The 15,605-nt window shown below is 42.1% G+C and overlaps 1 long non-coding RNA gene across 1 annotated transcript in view; it reads left to right on the forward strand.

Annotated features, from left to right (window-relative positions):
* The first annotated feature begins 750 nt into the window (after positions 1-750).
* Positions 751-15,605, forward strand: part of LOC147726250 (uncharacterized) — a 72,055-nt gene continuing 57,200 nt past the window's right edge. Inside the window, exon 1 of the long non-coding RNA XR_015309273.1 lies at positions 751-854. This is a non-coding gene — a long non-coding RNA (uncharacterized LOC147726250). The remainder of the gene's footprint in view (positions 855-15,605) is intronic.

Raw genomic sequence — 15,605 nt, forward strand, 5'->3', positions numbered from 1 at the left:
CATGCTTTTTCGGTTGCCTCGTGTTTTTTGTTTGCTCACAATTGTCACTATTACCTTATGTAAGTAACGTATGTTTTAGTAATCTGCTCTTCTGTAATGTTTCTCATTATGTTTCATTTCTGTTCCCAATGTGAAGCGCTCTGACGCCTCCGGGTAAAGTCCGCGCTATGTAAAAATGCATAAATAAATGTAGGACATCTAAGTAACTAGCTCCGCACCCCCGCACCACCCTAGTGACGCCCTGTGGCGTCTTCCCACGGAGCGCGACCTGCGAGCCTGTCGGATCTGCCACCCACGAGAGGCACCCCCGCACCACCCTAGTGACGCCACTGTGGCGTCTTCCCACGGAGCGCGACCTGCGAGCCTGTTGGATCTGCCACCCACGAGAGGCCGCGGCACTGCCTAGGGAAACGGGCCGCATAAGTACAAGGCCTGGAGGGGAGACCATCCTTACCTAGGCTGCCGCATTCACGGAGGAGGGTCCACCTCCTGGCAACGTAGAAAATGAATGTGCGCATGCGCATGTGCGCACAAACCTTAATGTGCGCATGCGCATGTGCGCACAAACCGGGGGTGCAGTCCCTGATGGGCGGGGTATTGAAACGTCATAAAAATTAATGTGCGCATGCGCACCATTGGTGCGCATGCGCACAATGACAGGGGGGGCGCTCAATCATGGGAGCAGCGGATTATAGAACACCGTGACGCACCCCACCGTGGCCTCGTCAGCACGCTGTGCGCCACGCCCTTGCCCAGAAGATTCTGAGCAATGGTGGTCGGTTCTTTGGCGTGTCTGTGGTACTGACAATGTTGGCGTCGTCTGCTCCCCTGGTAAAACTGTTGGGAGTACAAAGGTAAAGAAAGTGAAATGTTAAAGCGATAATGTATGAAATTATTGCTCTATAAATTGTTACAGCCACGGATATGTTCTTCGTTTACTTGACCTGAACGATATCGGGTAAACAGATGAAAGTCTTGGACAGTCACAAAAACATTGTTTTGTTGGGTAGGGTGAGGCGTGTTACAAAGATGCATAGAAATGACATCCGCCATCCAACTGTTCATCTTGTTAAAAAGCTACACATTGAGTAAATATTGATGCCACATTGCTAGATAGAGTCTTCCACGGGAGGAAAGGTCTGTGGGTCCAGGTTACAAATGCATTGGAACAGCTGAGGTGCCACACCCGCAGCCTAAAAGATCTACTTCCAGACCTCAGTCTTTTACTCAACACAATATTATCACCAAATGATGTTGAAAAACCTTCCCCCAACTGCACCCTATAACGTGAAAGGAAAGTATGTGGAAAAATCAAAACAGCTGCACTAAAAGTGACCCTCAATGATGTCCCTTTAAATGTAGCCACCATTCCCCCTGTGGACCTGTGTGGGACAAAACATAACCTGTAAGAATGGTAGATTTATTTCACATTGAAAAAGTAAATGTAGAGGTATGTGACCATTTATTACCCATTTGAAATGTGAGAAACTGAGTTGGCTTTGTGAAATTATGATGATCTATGATAATTACTAGAAAGGGCTCTGTGAACATCCTAAGTATGTAAACGTTCCTCAGCCGAGGAAATATCTGGATGGAAGACACGAAGAACAATGACCTGTAAACAGTGGAAAGATTATGGAATTTTAGGTAGAAAAAAACAAACATGGACAAAGAACCACGGTATCTGGAAAAAAGCAAATGAAAGGCGATACAGACAGTAAGGCTTCTATCTCCCCACCCTCTGTCCAGAAGAAAAGGCTACCATTGGTGTTTGGTATGTAAGCTCCACGAACTCAAGAGGCTCAAATGGTGTGTACGTGAATACGTGTAGCACCAGGGGCCAATCCCAAGGAGGAACTTGAGAGTGCATAACTGGACGTTGAAGAAAAAAATTTAGAAGCCAATTAAGCAATTTCTGTTACCACCTCCCCAAAATATCTTAATTGCACCCCATTAAGCCCTAATGGTGGAGACTGCCAAACCAAGGATAAAACCATCCCTTAGGAAATTAAAGATTTTGATAAGTTCACATTGATTGGGCTGTAAATGCTACACCATTTCTCAATTTTCCTCCGATGTGAGCTGTGTGATTTACTAGCAGATCAACAAGCTTGCCAAAGAAAATCTCCCACATTTGAAGAACAGCCCTAAGCAAACTCTGAGAGCGAAGCAGCTGACTCGAGGGTGATGGTTGAAGAGGAAATTTCCATGGAGGAGAAACTGCCATCTGCTGTAACAACGGAAATGAAAGCCTTCTCACCCATCCTAGGGACTACCAACAGAAATAGCTGGCATGATTGGACTGAATTTTCTGCAGGGCTCTGGGTATCCGTGAAAATGGAGGGAAACAATAAAGAAGACCTCAAGGCTACCGCACTGATGGTTCACTGACAGAATATCAACCTCAAAAATATAGATGTAAAAAAATATAGAGGTAAAAATATAGAATGCACAAATATCGACTCCCTATACTTAACCCCTTCCATGCTGGGCCGTTTCCGCCGCTGTGCGGTAAACAAAAGAACAGGGCGGGGCCGTGACGAACCCCAGCCGTCATCAGCACACGAGCGCCGCAGAGCGTGACGGCTGGGGTTCGTCACCAGCATGGAAGGGGTTAAACAGGTAAGTACAAAAATATCGATGTCAAAAATATAGTTATACAAAATATAGATTTTTCCAAATATAAAATAATAAATATCAAATATATTAAAAAATAAACTTAATTTAAAAAATGACACATACATAATAATATATATTTTTACTTTAAAACAATGAAACTATTAATTTTAATGTATTTTATCATTTTAAAATTATATAAAAATGTGTATTATATATATTACCTACTGGCGGTCGCCAGTAGGTATATATAGTTAGGACCTAGTTACATAGGAAATCCCCAACATTGTATTGGGAATAACTTTTGCGCTGGTTGATGAATCTTCGCAAATTTCTCAAAGAAGATGGCTCCCTCCGCTCCGCTCCTTCCCTGAAAGTTTGGGGGGGATTCGTCAAGTGGAGGCTGAGAAAAAAGGGGGGTCCCAAAACGTGTTTTCCCCATGTTAATTTCCATAGGACCTTTAGACTCGGCTACAGCTTGAACCGCTGAAGGGAATGACACCAAACTTGTCAAGATGGTAGTGTCTGGTATGCAGATCACGCTTTTGGTAAAATAGTGTAAATCCCTCCAGTGGTTCCTGAGAAAATTAGAAGAGAAATCAATTATATATCTATAAGCGCGCACTGCGTGCACCCCGCGATTTTTCGCGAATATTTTTTTTGGGGGGGGGCTTGGGGGGCTTCTCTTTTATTTTTATCTGTTTTATTTAAATTTCGAGGGTGCTCACCCCTCGTTTTACCCCTGAGATCACCGCCGCGGCCCGAGCCGCCTCAAGATGGCCGCCGCCGCCTGGTTGTGGGCGGAACCGGGAGGACGTGGTTTCCGCTTCCCCCTGCCTGGTTGGTAGGTTGGTCATATGTGAAACACTCCAAAGAACTATAATCTTTCTTACTATCTTTATTTTAACACCAATGGTTTCAATTACATATGACTAATGGGCGATTTCGGCACTTTAAATTGCCGCCGTTTTGGGAAGTACAGCCCTTTATTTGGGTTGAGGCGTTTTGTCCCCAATCACGTGATAAGGGTTTTTGCCGGTCACGTGAGCGAGGCACGCCAGGTTGCTCGTTGCAGTCGGGAGGCATAAAAAACACACGCGTGCATCTGCCCAGTGTTCCTGGGATGATTGAACACCCGCGAACGCGGATTGTATGGTAAGGCAAGGGCTCGATGTTCCGGGTTACTTTGGCTGCCTAACTGCACTCACCGGGCGGTTCCTTCCGTTTCCATGACGGCGCATATTTCAGTTACCAGCGTGTACCATCCCTTTGATGCTCACGCACGGCGCAATTCATATTGGCAGTGGTTTTTACCATTGCTGCACTATTTTCTCCCCTCTATTTCTTTCCCACATGGTGGTAGACTTTTCTGACATACACTATGTGGAAATTAGAAATGAAAACCCACACACACTGCATTTGCAGTAACTACATACACTGCTATTGCAATAAGTACGGTGTGTTTTGGCTAGTAATTCTCTGTGGATGCTCCCCCTGTACAAATATGCATTTGGCTAGTGCTAGCCCGCCATTATGGAGGTAGCCCATGTTCTGAATGCATTTCTCGCACAGTGTACAGGAAGGAGAGGGCGAAGGGACGCAGAAAATGGAAAGAGCAGTAGAGAGTAAGAAGAGAGAGGGATAGCGGGGGAAATAGGAGAGGGGCAAGATAGGGAAAGACAGGGGAGAGGGGGGCAGGCAGGAGAAAGAGAGCGGACAAGACAGATAAATGGAGGTTGGACAGGCAGGAGAGGGCGCAGGGGACAAAACAGGAAAAGACAGGAGAGAGTGGGACAGGCAGGAGAGAGCGCAGGGTACACAACAGGAAAAGACAGGAGAGAGGGGGACAGGCAGGAGAGAGCGCAGGGGGCAAGACAGGAGAGAGGAGGGACAGGAAGGAAAGAGAGGGGGCAAGACAGGAAGGAGAGGGCGAAGGGACGCAGAAAATGGAAAGAGCAGTAGAGAGTAAGAAGAGAGAGGGATTAAAGATGCAGAAAACACTTTTCAGACGCACCACTTACACAATACATATTTTCCCATTAATGTTATTTGTCAAATGTGGCACATTATACGCTCTAGCATCTATAGTGGCCAGTTTTGGTGAGTTACGGTTTTGGTTAAAGACAGCACTTTTCTACTTTTCTTATAAACATAGGAATTTAGGGACAAAATATATATATCTGTAAGCGTGCTCCGGCGCGCTTCTATTACGGGTTTTGTTTGCGCTGCAGAGCCGATACGTCACGGTTAGGCGACGCGTCATGAGGCGTCTCATGTGGCTACGTGATACGTCACGTAATAAAGAATATATTTTACAGCTATAGATATTAGCTTTTAAAAAACCAAAGAAATTCACTGAAAAAACCATAGGTTATACACTATATATAGTTAGGAATTAGCCTTTAAAAAACCAATGAAATTCACTAAAAAAACCATAGGTTTTAGGCCTTATATAGTTAGGAATTAACATATAAAAAACCATTGAAATTCCTCCTATATAGTTAGCTGGACATTTTATTGATATAAAACCAATGAAATTCGACATATAGTTAGTTGCACTAACTATATATTTCGCGCAACCGCAATCCAATGCTGATGATGTCACATATTACATCATTCATGACATGGTCAGTGACATCACTGATGACATCACTGATGACGCATCCGCAATCCAATGCTGATGATGTCACATATTACATCATTCATGACATGGTCAGTGACATCACTGATGACATCACTGATGACAGCTCATTTAACATCAATAATCACACCACTGATGATATACTTCATGTGATTTTTACAATGCACCTCCTTACACGCTAATACACCTAGTGTAAAATACAGAGTATCATTTTTGAAACTATTGACACACCAATACCATTTACTACATACCCACTCACTGATTCCTATGTCTACATGCACATTCATTCATTCACCCATAAGGTCATTCGTACATACTGTCACTCATCATTGCAATACTATCATATGCACTCATACACCTATGCAGACACTCACACACTGCCACTCATCCATGGAGTTACTCACACACCTACTCAGTCCTGTAAAGAATCAATCACACTTTGATTTCTTCATCTATACAGTTAAACACAGAACAGCTTACATTTTCACAGATATACTAACACATACTTACTCACTTATACAATCAAATCCTTCATCCATACTCTTATACATCCTCTCATTCTTCAATATGTAAAACATATTTAAACTTTACAAAAACACACAGACACTGGATGATGTCATCAGTGATGTCACTGACCATGTCATGAATGATGTAATATGTGACATCATCAGCATTGGATTGTGGATGCGCGAAATATATAGTTAGTGCAACTAACTATATGTCGAATTTCATTGGTTTTATATCAATAAAATGTCCAGCTAACTATATAGGAGGAATTTCAATGGTTTTTTATATGTTAATTCCTAACTATATAAGGCCTAAAACCTATGTTTTTTTAGTGAATTTCATTGGTTTTTTAAAGGCTAATTCCTAACTATATATAGTGTATAACCTATTGTTTTTTCAGTGAATATATATATATATATATATATATATATATATATATATATATATATATATATATATATATACTAATAACATAACATCTAATATAAAAAAGACATCCTATTATAAATTAAAACATGAAACTATTTAAAAATCTTTAAACTTACATTTCCCACTTCAGTCAGTGCAACAGTATGGAACGTGTTCGATAGTGGAGGGGTAAAATTACTATTCCCACTCCAATGAGTGCACCAGTAGGGAAAGTGTTCGATAGCGAGGGATAAAAATTACTGTTCCCACTCCAGTGAGTGCAACAGTAGGGAAAGAGTTGGATAGCTGAGGGTTACAATTTACTATTCCCACTTCAGTCAGTGTAACAGTAGGGAAAGTGTTGGATAGCAGAGGGGTAAAATTACTATTTCCCCTCTGAGTGCAACAGTAAGGAATGTGTTGGATAGCGGTGGGGTAAAAATTATTATCCCCACTCCAGTGAAAGTAAAAGTAGGAAAAGAGTTGGACAGCGGAGGGATGAAATGTACTATTCCCACTCCAGTCAGTGTAACAGTAGGGAAAGTGTTGGATAGTGGAGGGGTAAAAATTACTATTCCCACTCCAGTGAGTGCAACAGTAGGGAAAGTGTTGGATTGTTGGGGGGTAACAATCAGTTCGAAATAAAAAACAAACAAAATATTAACAACAACAAAATATTTAAAAAGCAAAGTAAATAAAAATATATATATACGATAAACATTTAAATAAAATATATTTAATATTAAAAAATTTAAAAATTTAAACATATTGTTAAATACATGACAGTTACCTACAAATATATTAATACAAATGAAGAAAAACAATTTCAAACATATTTATTAGAAAATATTTAGAAGCAAAAATTCTAATTATTACATACATTTTGTTTTTTAAATTCCTTCCCTATAACACAACACAATTCACAACCCACATCTAAACAAACATTTTTTACTTCCATAATTAATTACCAATTAAAGAAATATTAATTAAAAAACAAATTAAAACTCATAAAAATGAATTAACTTTAGACAAAATCTTGTGCTTAGCTGGAGGGCAGGTCCATTCTCCCTCCCCGGAAGATACACTACTTGTAGAGAGTGGAGAGTGACCTCTGCCAAGCATATATGTCTGTAATATCCTCATGTTGTGTTATAATGTTCTATGTTATCTTGTTCCTAGCTAACTCACGGCACCGCCACTATATTGTATGCCTTTTCCGCCCGACCGACGGAAAAGCCGCAGACGGTCTTTCGGTCCGCTGTGGTACCCCTTGCCATATTAATATGTCGGGATGCAACAGGAGCATCTGGCAGGCGGATCGCCACCCAGCCAATGCGATCCGCCGAAATCCTAATAGGGCCCTAAGTCACTTCACAACTCATCTAATATGGACGCTGCCCACATTGACTCTGCAAGCTTATCTGCCTTCATTCATGTTCCTGGCAACCTGCACCTGGAGAACTTTATAGCGGAAGTTGTGTTTGCTGCATGTCTCTTAAAGGTTTTAGTGGTTTGGTGTCTACAAAGATCTGTTATTGCCACTGGAGCGGAAATCTCCACACACTGGGAATTCATACTTTAGCTCATTTTCCTGTGTGGAGTGTCGGACGACGTTGGTTTTGCATGACTTCCCAATTTGGGGTGTTTTTGGCATGTTTAGTAATCGTCCCAGGTGTCGGCTCATGGAGTGGGATATTTGTGGTGAGATGTTTATTGTTTTTTTCCCAGTGTTTTATATAGTGCGAACTTGACCCAAATTGGGTATCAGAGCGCTTTACATAGCACCAGTTACATAACATAAGGACACACATTCATTTTTGTTACGCAAGGGGAGATTAAGTGATTTGCCCAGAACCACAGGATGTTCAGTGTCATTGCCGAGACTCAAACCCAGTTCCCCAGATTCGAGGTCGACCGCCCTAGCCGTTAGCCCAACTCCTCTTCCCTATATTAATAATTTTCTTTTGAGGCTTCCCTCTAAACAATGGCAGTTAAACCGCATACTGGTGCGGTTTAAAAATAGAGATGCGAGTAGCGTGTAGCATGCACACATCTACTGTCATCTTTCAGACGCGCTGATTCTTTCCTTCAAAGTGTACGTCACTACGGATCCTGGGGAGCTGCTGTGGGACACTTTGCAGCATGCTCATGGCATAAGCCACTCAGTGCACGTTAATACTGCGTGCCGCCATCTTTAAGTTTATCACCCTGAAGTGTTGACAGGTTCTCAATCCAGGTCAGTCAGTCTGTGTACAACCTGTCTTTGAAGACATTATTTTGCCGCCGCGTTCTTGCAAACGGAGAGCTGTGGTGGAGTGTGAAGTAATCTGGTAGTTAAAAGTATGAAGGCGTAGCATTTGAGGAAGTCTGCCAAATGATGGTGAAAAGTGAAAGAAAGACGCTGTGAAGAGCCGTGATATAAAGGCTGTGCGGTAAGGAGAGGCTCTATGGGGAGTTGGGCTGCGAAGTATGCCCACTGCGAGGGACGCGCGTTGAGGAAAAAAGAACTGCACAATTTTATCTATGGCAAAGGGAAGTTTGTGTTGTAAGGAGCACCGCATGGGTGAGTCAGCCTGCGGACCGTAGCTTAAGCGCTGAACTGTCTGCAAAGAGTGGAGACTATAAAATAAAAGATGCTGCTCAACCATTCTTAGACAGGAGTTTGTGCAGTTACAAGCAACATGTTTTATTGTGAAGTCTGCCTTCAAGTGCAAAACTGACTGCTCTGTGGTGCCGCTTGCAGCAGTTCTTGCCACACCGCTTGTTTACCTACCTTGCCGGGACATTGAGTGCGAATTCCCCCGACTGAAATTACAGCCTGTGAAGGACCCTGATCACAGGACACAGCGTGGGACGCCGGGACTGCGAGGACCAGCATACCTTGTACCATCCACAGCTGGCGCCTCTTCCCGTGCAAGCCCTGCCCTTCTCCACCAGTACTTCACTGCTCGCGGCCCCCGCTCCGCGGGAGCCGCTCGCAGCAGTTCTTGCCACACCGCTTGTTTCTCTACCTTGCCGGGACATTGAGTGCGAATTTTCCCGACTTGGCTGACTGCAATTACAGCCTGTGAAGGACCCTGATCACAGGACACAGCGCGGGACGCCAGGACTGCGAGGACCAGCATACCTTGTACCATCCACAGCTGGTGCCTCTTCCCGTGCAAGCCCCGCCCTTCCTTGTGTATTTAAATCACGTTCCTACTGCGCATCGCGGGACGAAGCTCGGGGCTAAGCCCGGGCAAAGGGCGGGCCGTTTAAGGCCGGGCTGGGCTACCCCTCTAACATCTTGCTGTTTGCTACCATCATCTAGACATTTAGAATTTGCATCTATTCACTGTCTAGAACATATAATAACTTGTTATTGTGTGTCATCTACTGCAAACTGTTGGCAGGCACTATCTGTAAGTAACTATGTCCTCACAGGCTGGAAAAAATTATAATATCACTCTTGCCACTTCAAATGGGGTGGCTACTGGAACTCTCGACCATTTTTTCAAGAGAGTTTCTAACGTACTCGAGAAGGAAATCGCTGATGTGGAGAAGCGTCTTTCTCTGGACTTATAACGAGGAAGCGATCTTCTTTAGGGCAAATAGGGACTGTGGCTTCCCCGGTGTCTACAAACTATATAGTGGAGGAAATTAGGTTGGTGGATGTAGAGGATGCTGAGGGTATTGGAGAAGAGCTGGACGGTTCTAATAGTGTTCCATCTTTGCTGAGTCTGTCTACCAGTAGTGATAATGCTGATCTATCGAACTCTCCGAGGCTACCTACCCCATCTCCCTCCAATATGAGTCAGAGGACGCCACCTAAGATTAAAATTGCCAAAAAAAGAGGGGGGGTCCTTTAAAAACCCGGCAAGCTAAAGTACAAAAGAGGAACTCGACCTCGATAGTGTCAGACCCTGCTCAACCGCTAATCCCTCCTAGGGCTCCTTTAATATCCACTTATTGCCCATACTGTCTTACTGATGATGGCGGCCTCTTGGGAAAAATTGAAATCCTAGTGAAATCCCTGATGCTGCCTCTCCTAGAAAGAACTAGGATGCTCAATACACAGCTACACCTGATCGACAAAAAAGTTGGAGGGAATACACTCTTATTAACCGATCTTGCAAAGGGTCTGATCAGTATAAATCCTCTAGCAAACTCTGTAAGCTTGTTGCCGCCCACGAAACAATGTCCTCCCTGTCCTACTGTCCCCATAAATATCAATCACGTAGGAACAAAGCCAATTCATAAATCCCCCTAAACAGCACAGATGTCTTCTGCACCACAGAAGACGACTGCACCTAAAGTAGCACCAAAACGAAAGGAGAGCTGTCGAGCGGGGGATAAAACGAATTTGAGGGAAAAAATGGAACTCCCACAAAGTAAAGTTGATAAGGAAAATGGGGCAAAGGTCCCACAAAATATATACAGACAATCAAATAAAAGAGTAGACCTACCGCCAGAATCTGCCCCTTTTGTTGTCATTATGGTAGGAGTCCCTGAGCTCCCCCTCGGTATTAAGGAAGATCATCGAGCCTTAAGTAATAAAGTAGTATATTGGTTGTGTAACAATTGACCTTTGCCCGCTCACATTAATGGAGAAATCCTAAGTGTTAGGAGTGCAATCTGGGTCGGTTCACGTCCAAAAGAGAGGAAGGGGGATGTAATTATTATCAATTTTAAAGATCATAGAGCTGTGAGGCATATTGGGGACTGGTATGGTGCGAGAGGTACTGATTCCATCTCTACACATTATCTTAGTTATTTTTACCCGCAGACGTCAGCCCCCTATCCCAAAGTATGTTTATTAGGAATGAAGTCCTTAAAAAGCTCCGGATCAGAATATCATGGACGTAATCAAACACTTTTTACCTACCCACAAAGATTTATTGACTCCTACCCCAGACTGACTTACCTTCCAAACGGAAGTTCGAACTTCGAAAATAACTACTTGTTGGGTAATAGAGGTGGTGCATTAAGCGCCTATAACATACCAACCCACAATCGGTTCAACTTACTTTCGGGTCTTGAATTTGTGGACTGACTCGACAAGGATACTCCTATTAACATGTTAGGAACACAGGAGAATCCTGATATAATTAATAAGAATTCAGAAGAGCAGAGGCTGTTGCAGGGTAATGAAGACATTAACCTAATAGAAACTACGTCTGTAGCGACTAATAGCCTTAATAAAGGGGAAGGCTATAAGAGAAATAGCAAACTCGAACAAAAGATGGGGGAATATTGCGGCGAACCTCATTCCCCGACACGTAGAAGGGAATCGGGCAATGTGTTCCTGGGTGAGCCTGTAGTGATTGAGAATAGGGAATCTTGCAGTTTTCTGTTTTGGAACGTGGCAGGTCTGAAACAGAAAACTAAAAACCCCTCCTGGGAAAGTGTTATAAACAGTTTCGATATCTTGGCTTTGCAAGAAACTTGGTCAACTGACCCAGTATATATAAATGGTTATAAAAGCTTTTTCACTCCGGCAGTGGGGGGCTCACATGGGAGAGCAAAAGGCAGGCTGATTATGTACCTCTCCAATCAGCTCAAGTATGAGCGGGTACGCTTTTCATCAAAGTGTAGCTATTACCAGACAGTAACGATAGATAGCAGGAAGGCAGCTAGTTTTATTGCCATAAACTTTTATAACAATAGCCCGAATAATGATATTCTCAACACTTTAAAAATGCTAAGTGATGATATACAACATGAGATAGATAGAAATGAAAGGGAAGTAACAATTCTTTGGGGGGATTTTAATTGTCCACTTTGCAAAAAAGGGCAACAAGGGATCTGTGATTTAATGTTGGAGCAGGACATTAACCTTACACATTTTGACCACTCCATGATCGGGGACTTACTAAATGAAATACTGTTCACCTATGATTTGGGATATGTAAATGAAATTGCCCAAAAACCATCTCATTTTCTCCCGACCTTTATTGGCAGAGGAGCACTGACTACTATTGACTTCATTATTTCTTCAAATACTTATGGCCGTAAGATTAAGAGGCTCAAGACCCTAGACTTACCATTAAGCCATCATCGGCTGCAAATAATGGAGATTGAAAACCCATTTTGGGACAGCATAATGATGGGTCCCTTACGCGCGCACTCCCAGATGTGATGTTTGGGAGGCAAAATGGGTATACACTTAAATGGAGTAAGTTGGTCCCAGAGAAATTCTTAGGCAAACTGTTGAAAAATTCTTTAGATAGCTTCATGATTTGCCTGGGTGAACACTGATAGTGAGCGGATAATAGAACATTTTAACATTATAGCATCTTCTATTAGAGATAGTTTGTGAGTGGAGTCAAAGAAATGGGCCAAAGGCAACAGGAGATGGTTTGACAGCGCATGCACAAAGGCACTTACTGACCTGAAATATGCCATTCATAGGATACCTCGAGACCCTTTACTAATAAGAGGATCAAGGAAAGCATACAACGAGGCATCAAAATAGGAAAAAGGCTATAAAAAGAGAGGCCTGGGAGGTCCTATGTGCAGCATCACAGTCTAAAGATCCATCTGCGTTTTGGAGGGCCGTAAACGCCCCCTTTCTGTTCTGATAATACCAAAGCACGTATGGAAATTGCAATCGCGGAGGACGATTAGGTCGAACATTTCTCAAATCTTTATAGCTGCCTAGATCAAACATCCAAAATAGGCTTTGACACACTGTGTGACAAAAGGGTACGGGCCCCAGAAGCTGGTGGTTACTCTGGATGAAGTTATGATGAGTCTGAAAGCAACAAATGTGGGAAAGGTTGCAGGCCCAGATGGGACCCCAGCAGATTTGTTCAAAGCAAACAGTGAGATCTGGCGCCCCATGCTGGTACAGCTTTTTAATGCTGCGCTAGCGAGGGGATAAAATCCTTCATGGTTCACATTGGTCATTGTCCCAATATACAAGAAGGGAGATAGACAAAATTGTGCTTGCAATAGGCCAATCTCTCTTCTAGATTCATCTATAAAGATCCTTGGCAGAGTCATCCTAGTTAGACTCCAAAATTGGGCCGAGGATAATGGGATAATAAGTGACTTGCAATTTGGATTTCAGAATGGTATAGGAACAATTGAACAAGGTTTAAATGTATTTATTCTTCATCAAAAATATACCAGGGTAAAGGGTGAACGCCTATACCTGACGTTTGTGGATCTTACTTCGGCATTTGATTGTGTGTCCCATAGTAAACTATGGGCATTATTAGAAAGGTTGGGCGTGGAAGACCCTATTATTTGCTTTTTAAGGGAATTGTATTTAGGGGCCACAGCATCGGTTCATTATGGAAAGGGGGGTGAATGTACCAGATCATTCGGGATAGGACGTGGGGTACGCCAGGGATGCGTCCTGGCTCCATTTTTATTTTTGGTCTATATAAGTGGACTTGAGCTTCTTCTGTTGCAAGAGTGCAGGAATATGCCCAGGGTTGGCAAAAGATCTATCCCTGCAATCTTGTATGCGGATGATGCAGTCCTAATGGCCCGGATCCCCCTGGCCCTACAGAACCTGATAACATCCTTTGATAAGTTCATGTTGAGTATGGACCTAAAAATTAACTGTAGTAAAACATTCTCCATGAACTGTGGTACACGAACTAGGAAACAAATGAAAACGATGTGTATAAATTATATTCCCCTGGAAAATACCTCCACTTTCCCTTGCTTGGGTATCCTGTTTCATGAGACTGGCTCTTGGACACGTGCTGTAAAGGCTAGAACTCTCCTGTTTTCTAAAACAATAATGGCCGTAAAGAATTTTATAAAGAAGTTGGGTAAGAAACCAATAAGAGAAGTCTTAACTATTTATAATGCTACGTGTCTATCAGTGGCTCTGTATGGATCTGGACTTTGGGGGTATACTAACATAAAATCAATTCAAATAGCCGAAAATAAGTTCGAGGCATATTCTGACAATACCAGAAAGTGTTGCGACCCACATCTGCCACATCGAACTTGGGCAACCGTACATTACAGATATAATCAGAACTCAGCCCATTCTTTTGTGGCATAGGGTATGGACAACAAATGAGTGTACAGTGAACCGGGCTATTTTGTGGGACGTCTTAAAATTAGAAAATGAGAGCAGATTCAAATGGCTAGATTATGTTAAATGTTTTTTAATAGAAATCGAATGCCAACAATACTATGATGATCCTCTCACAATGGTTAATATATCCATAAAGTTGTTGAAAAAATTGTGTATGGAACACCTCGAGGAGAAAAGAATGTTAGAGGAAGTAAAGAAAAAGACGGTTTCCTCGCATCAGCTGTTATTAACTGGTGATAAATTACAGATGTATTTAACTCTACGTATGTCCAATTATGATAGATTCCTCTTGACAGGTTTCAGATGAAATATTGTTTTTAGACTTTTGACTTTCCCAGAAATGAATTTGTGGTCGCGTGATTTGCCTATGTGCCCATGTGATGAATCCTTGTCCCAATCCGACATCCATGTTTTATTTTTTTGTAAATTTTATACTTTACCGCGTAGGAAACTTACTATCCCAATTCTCAAAGAAATGAACTTAAATAGATGTCGGCCAGCATTTTTAGAGTTGCAAAGAATGGACACAGTTTTGGTTGTTGCAGTACTCTCAGAATTTTTTAGACATGTTTTTAAATTGCGGAAATCAATTGGTCTGGATGAATTTTAACTGCCTCCTTTTTACATTTCTGTGTAAATGAAATTTCATGTTGTTGCTTTTATGGTTATTGCCTATTAACCGAATAAAGTACTTTTTGAACTTTGAACTTTGACTGCTCTGTGTGGGACTAAATTAGCGCATTTAATACAGCTGATATTCTGTGAGGTTTAAAGTCATGCTTTGGAAGACATAATGTTAAGAGTGTAAAGCTACCAGTTTATTTATTTTCTCTTATCTTAAGGCGCAGTTTCCTCTTCAAGTATCTCCAATTTGGATTAATTATTAAGCTAAATATATTCTTTGTTTTTGGTGCATGTTTAAATAATATGCATAGTATGTTTTTAAAAGTGACATGATTTAGTTGTTTGGGTTTTACTGCAAAAACATTTTTGGGTTAGCCTATTTAATTTTGTTGGGTGCGCTTACTGTTACAAGAAGGTGGTTGTCTGTTTCTTTATAGTTGGTTTCACGCATGGAATGGGTCTTAGTCCCATATCCACACTTTATGACACTGTACCCTTACTAGAGGGTTTGCTTTAAGGGGTTGTTTCCCTTTCATGCTAGGAATGGGTTTTAGTCCCATATCCTCACTGAACACCAATGTACCCTTACATGATGGCTAACTTACAGGGTTTTTTGTTTCCCTTTTTACACATAGAATGGATTTTTAAGTTCCATTTTTTACAATGTTTTTTGTTTCTTGTGTGCGTAAGCCACCATGTGCTGCATGTTCGTTTTTGTTGTAGTGGGTGCTTTTCACTACCTTTCTATGGGGTTTGGTCCCTTATTTA

This window comes from Lissotriton vulgaris, chromosome 3_1, assembly GCF_964263255.1.
Source record: "Lissotriton vulgaris chromosome 3_1, aLisVul1.2, whole genome shotgun sequence".
NCBI classification, from domain to species: domain Eukaryota; kingdom Metazoa; phylum Chordata; class Amphibia; order Caudata; family Salamandridae; genus Lissotriton; species Lissotriton vulgaris.